Source organism: Mobula birostris, chromosome 5 (assembly GCF_030028105.1).
Source record: "Mobula birostris isolate sMobBir1 chromosome 5, sMobBir1.hap1, whole genome shotgun sequence".
NCBI lineage: Eukaryota > Metazoa > Chordata > Chondrichthyes > Myliobatiformes > Myliobatidae > Mobula > Mobula birostris.
The window spans coordinates 120,729,397-120,735,341 of NC_092374.1; the positions used below are offsets into that span (position 1 = coordinate 120,729,397).

The 5,945-nt window shown below is 37.6% G+C and overlaps 1 pseudogene; it reads right to left on the reverse strand.

The window, feature by feature from the left end:
- Positions 1 to 2,064: 2,064 nt before the first annotated feature.
- On the reverse strand, positions 2,065 to 2,242 carry LOC140198531 (U2 spliceosomal RNA; annotated as a pseudogene).
- Between the last annotated feature and the right edge of the window lie 3,703 nt (positions 2,243 to 5,945).

The window sequence follows — 5,945 nt, forward strand, 5'->3', positions numbered from 1 at the left end:
GCTGTCATGACCTTGGTTGCGGAGGGAGGTAAGAAGACAGTGCAAGTTCCTGTCAGAACTTGTTCGAAGTCAGAAGATTTTGTGTTTAGTTTTGCATTAAGAGGAGCTAGTCTAGTGTTTTAGCAATTCCCTTGTGAGATAGATGAATGTTGCAGGGTCTTCTGTCTCATCCTATTGAGAAACATGTAGGTTATATTCAAGGTTGCAGATAGCATAATCTTGGAAGACAAGGATGATGTCTAGTAATTCTACTCTGAGTTTTAGCAATCCCCAAAAAGATTCTAGGAGCAGAATACCTTGAAACTTCTCAATATCAATGCCAGGCATAGACAGGAAACATCTACAAAATGTCCTTTGCAAGGAAGAAGGAAGGAAAGCTTAATCCAATATTGTGATCCTCCTCAGAAGATATTTGGATTATGACCATGCCTTACCAATATCTTGTCAAAGAGATAAATAAAAGAACTTATGATAACAACTTCATTCCAAGCACTGGCACCTGTTAGTCTTGATCACTGTCCATTGAGAAAACACAAAAATAATCCCTGACACTAAAGCCACAACAGGTGCTGAACTGACAGCTGCCTAATTCTTCAAGTCATTTCTATTTTTCTGGCCCCTAATCAATTACGGAAATGGAAACACAGCTGGAATCAATTGTCTCAAGCACCCTAGAATGATTTTTACTAATCAACGCTTCACAGACAACTTGATGACAGCCAGTGATCAAGAGTCACAGAGAATGATGTGTTTTGACATCCATTATAATTAGTGCCCATGATGAGAATTCTCCAGCAAATGACATTGGTATTGATCCAACGAGAATGGCATTGTGAACTAGCTATCAATAAATGCAAGACATTCTTGGATTTGAAATATCACCTGTTTGCCGCCCGTAAGGATGGTGGAGGTAATGACCGTAAAATTATTTAAGCATAACTTGAGCTATAGGTCTATGGACCTTGTGGTGGAACATAGGCACAGGATGGCTAACTATTTTTATGACAAGCATAGTCATAAAGGAACAAATGACTTCTGCGTTGTTAATTTTATATGATAGTGAGAGATAATAATCACAACATAAGCAGGATAGATGGCCACTATAGTTGAAGTAATTGTAAGCAGTGCATATGAAGTAGCGTATTGCTGGAAGGTAACAAACCTTCTGAACTTGTGCAGCAATAGGAGGATCATGAGATAGAAGTCATGACAGACCAATTGGTTCACTTCTTTTTGTTCTGATCTGGTATGGTAACATTGTACATTGCTTTCTTAGATCACTGACTTGTTCATGGTTTGGGTATAGCAACTAACATGTTATTTGAATAAACTGCATATCTTCCTCAATCATAGGAATTTTGGTTCAACAGGAATGATGGCCTCATCAGCCCAAACTCTCATTAGGAAAAGGAGCCTTTCTTCCAGCCTGGTCAGCTTTTGCAACTCTTGGGCTTACGAGGACAGGCTACAATAATTGAACCTGGGTCACGAGCACTGTAAAGTGTTGTGCTATCCACTGCGCTACTGTGCTGACCCTTCTGCTGCCAAGGTTTTAAGCTCTAAAATTTCCTCGGATTCCCTCAAGCACAATTTCCTCCCTCAAGATGCTTGTTAAAACCAACCTCTTTCACCAAGGTCTAGGTAATTTCATCTAAAAAAAATTGTTTTTAACTCAGTATCAGATTTTGTTGACTATGTTTCTGCAAAGTGCCTTCAGGCATTGTACTATATCAAAGGCGTGACATAAATACAAGTAATTGCTGGTATTGCTGTCTTTCTGTTGTTAAGTAATTTCCCCGTCATTACGATACTGTAACACATCATTTACTACAGAACAATTAATACACCCAAACTTTAGGACCATAAATACTTCATGCTTGAAAAAGTATCACTAAACTATTTTTTTACAGTCCCTTACATTTATTCCTTATAAAACTTAAAACATTTCATGCAGATATTGAGTTATGTTTAAATGATTTGTTTTAAAATCGAAGCTGGTTCAGTGGTACCGTAAAGCGTTGTGCCACCTCATACGCATTCTTGTTTGTGCTACCTGATGATGGATGGAGTTTCTTCCCTTTGCTACTTTGAAATTTCCAGAAGGAAAGTGCACTGTTCCCAGAGGCACTCTTTGTTCCAAAAATTAATTTAATATATGGTCCCCAGATAAGCAACGTATCAGATATTAAACTGATACCAACAGATGATACACGTGATCTTAGCCAAAAGGGCAAGAAGCCTTTTTCATTTTCATCTTCCCAAAGTGGAAATTTGGAAAATATTCGAAGAGGGAATTTTATTTCTTTTGATTTTTCTGTTGAGCTTAAAACTTACCTCAATTTGAAATATAGCTTCACAAGTCATTTGCATTTTAAACCTATGGAAACTTATTTCAGATTTTTTAAATAGATTTCAAAATGAAAACTTCATATATTTGAATATAGGGAGGAAATCAATGAGAAATTCTACTGTCAATCAAATCTGGTTTAAATGTTAGAAAGGAATCAAGAGACAGTGAGGACTAAGGTCCATCTCCAATTCAATTGGGAAGAAGGAAACTAGTTTCAGAAGAATGGAAGCACTATAGAACACAGAACACAGAACAGTACAGCACTGTATGGCCCCTTCAACCAGTAATTTTCAGCCACACTTTTAACCTGCAGTATTCCACTATCAATCTAACCACAACCATCCATTTTCTTTCATTCATATGCCTGTCCAAAAGTCTCTTAAATGTCCTTTGAGACAGTGAACTCAATTCCCCAACCCTTACCATAGATTTGGACAAGGTTAAGAGCAGACAGTGTGGAAAGAAGTATTTAAGTGGGGTATTCTAATTATGATGACATTAGGTAGGATTTGAAGAACTTAAGTAGAACAGATGTACTCAAGGATATGCACAACGGAAATGGGGAGCTTGGTGAAGGATTACTAGCATGGAGTTTTGGATAGGTTTATCCCATTGAGGCAGGGAAAAGATGCTAGGGTGAAGGAACCATAGCTAACAAGGAAGAAAGAAACACACTTAAGATTTAGGAAGCAAGGATTCTTGAGAGTTATAAGACAGCCAGGAAGGAGTTGAAGATGGGTCTCAGGAGAAACAAAAGGAGACATGAGAAGGCTTTATCCAATAGGATTAAGGAAAACCCCAAGGTATTCTACACACACGTGAAGAATGTAGATGAAGAGTGAGTGTAGGACCGATCAGGGATAAAAGAGAAAAACTGTACCCAGAGTTGGAGGAGGTTGGGGAGGTCCTTAAAGAATACATTGCTTCAGTATTCACTAGTGAGAGGGACCTTGACGTTTGTGAGGGCAGCGTAAAACAAGCTGACATGCTGGAACATGTTGACGTTAAGAAAGAAGATGTGCCAGAACTTTTGATAGAGTTGTTAAGAAGGCATATGGTATGTTGGCCTTTAGTCAGGGGATTGAGCTCAATGGCTGCGAGGTAATATTGCAGCTCTACAGAACCCTGGTTAGACCACACTTAGAATATTGTGTTCAGTCTGATCCCCTCACTATAGGAAAGATGTGGAAGCTTTAGAGAGGGTGCAGAGGAAAGATACTTGGATGATATCTAGACTAGAAAGCATGTCTTATGAAGATAGGTTGAGTAAGCTAGGGCTTTTCTCCTTGAAGCAAAGAAGGATGAGCGATGACTTAATAGAGGTGTACAAGATGATAAGAGGATACAGTGGAAAGCCAGCACCTTTTATAAGGCAGAAGTGGCTAATATGAGAGGGCTTAATTTTAAGGTGATTGAAGCAAAATAAAGGGGGGATGGCAGAGGAATTTTTTTTTACTCAGAAGGTGGTGAGTGTGTAGAACACACTCCCAGAGGTAGTGGTAGAGGTAGATACATGAGACATTTTTTTTTGTATGACAGAGCTTGATGAAGAAGGGCATTATAAATGTTTACAGATAGAACATGTATATTATTCATGGTATTTTGTTATTTACAGTCTTGTCCATGATGATGTATTCCTGTGGGGAACAGTGAAGAGAACTATTGTGGTGCCATTATTTCAATGCACCTCCACCAACACCAAAGAATATTTTGGCATCATTCAAAAGTATTCAACAAATTAAAGCACAAGACAAAATAAAAAAAATGATGTAATATACTGTAGATCTAAGGTATTGTGTACAGACCTGGTCACCGAATTATAGGAAAGATGTCAATAAAATTGAGAGAGTACAGAGGAGATTTACTAAGATGTTGCCTGGGTTTCATCTCCTAAGTTACAGAGAAAGGTTGAACAAGTTAGGTCTTTATTCTTTGGAGGGGGCCTGGAAGGTTGAGGGGGGACTTGATAGAGGTGTTTAAAATTATGAGGGGAATTGATAGAGTTGACATGGATAGGCTTTTTTCATTGAGAATGGGGGAGATTCAAACAAGAGGACGTGAGTTGAGAGTTAAAGGGCAAAAGTTTAGGGGTAACATGAGGGGGAACTTCTTTACTCAGAGAGTGGTAGCTGTGTGGAACGAGCTTCCAGCAGAAGTGGTTGAGTCAGGTTCGATGTTGTCATTTGAAGTTAAATTGGATAGATATATGGACAGGAAAGGAATGGAGGGTTATGGGCTGGGTGCAGGTCGGTGGGACTAGGTGAGAGTAAGCGTTCAGCACAGACTAGAAGGGCCGAGATGTCCTGTTTCCGTGCTGTAATTGTTATATGGTTATATGGTATTTTAATTGATTTTAAACACTTCCAATAATGTAAATAACTTTTATACAGATGAGAAGTTCCAATTTAATAAGCTTTCATAGATGTTCGAAATGTATTTGAAATTTTAAAAGAGTGAATTTAAAGTAATGAAATTTAGCAACCTATCCAGACTAGAGAATCTCATATTTGCACTCCTCACAGTTCTTCCATTCCATCAAATTCAATAGAGGAGTATCTCCAAGTCCTGAATTTTTGGTGTGTTTACATCATAATTATTGAGTTAATGAGTCGCACTCCATTGTTGCCCTCTATCATGAGCCTGGGTTGGAGTGTGGCTTGCTCGCTCATGTTGCAGCTCTGATGACTACTTCAGGATTTTAATGTCTGTAAGTGGAGAATTGGTGCCATTATTGCCAGTTCCGTGTTGCTATGACAGCAACTGCTTGCATTTTTACTTCCTTCACCTATGTGCAAAATCTGGACTATAATAACAGCCTAAATTCATTCTGTTGCAGAAATTGAAAGTATATTTATTTACAGTTGTAAGGGAACAGATTTCATATAATAGCAGCACTATAACTTAATTATTAAAGATCTAAAATTAGTATAGATGTTGGTTATATCCAATAGTTTGGACAGCTTTCAAAAAGGTATTATTCCAGTGTGAGTAGCTGCTTTAAATGGTTTGATTTCATATAGATTTGGTAAATATTTAACCGTTGACTTATGGATTTTTTAAGTTATTCTTCTTGAGATAATTAGTTCCAGGCTTTGTGTATGACATGAATTCAAACAGAATATCACCCCATTAGTGCAGCCTTTCATTTTGCACAATGAGTTGCTTTTATACTGTGCACTTAATGTTTGAATACTCATCAAAAATTTACCATTGTTAAGTTTAAGCATTTTGAAACTTGTGGGACATATTGATTGACCTTTAAAATATGCCAACAGATGACTGAACTCTGAATGGGAACCTAGCATCTGAGAGCCTGTGGGTTAGTATCACTCTTTGAGAATGCTTGACAGCATGTCAAGATGTCATACCACTCTGCAGTAGATTTGTTTAATTATTTTTAAGTCAATAATTTTGCTTTTAATTTAGCATTACCAGATTTACTGTGATATCAGTCACATATTGGTAATTCATTTTGCAACAAATGCAGCACTGGATTTATTTGGAACTCTCAAGAAAATAAAAGAATCACAAGGTCATCCCAAGGAGTATTAACAAATGGAATCTGACATACTGGGATATCAATTGATATTAGATA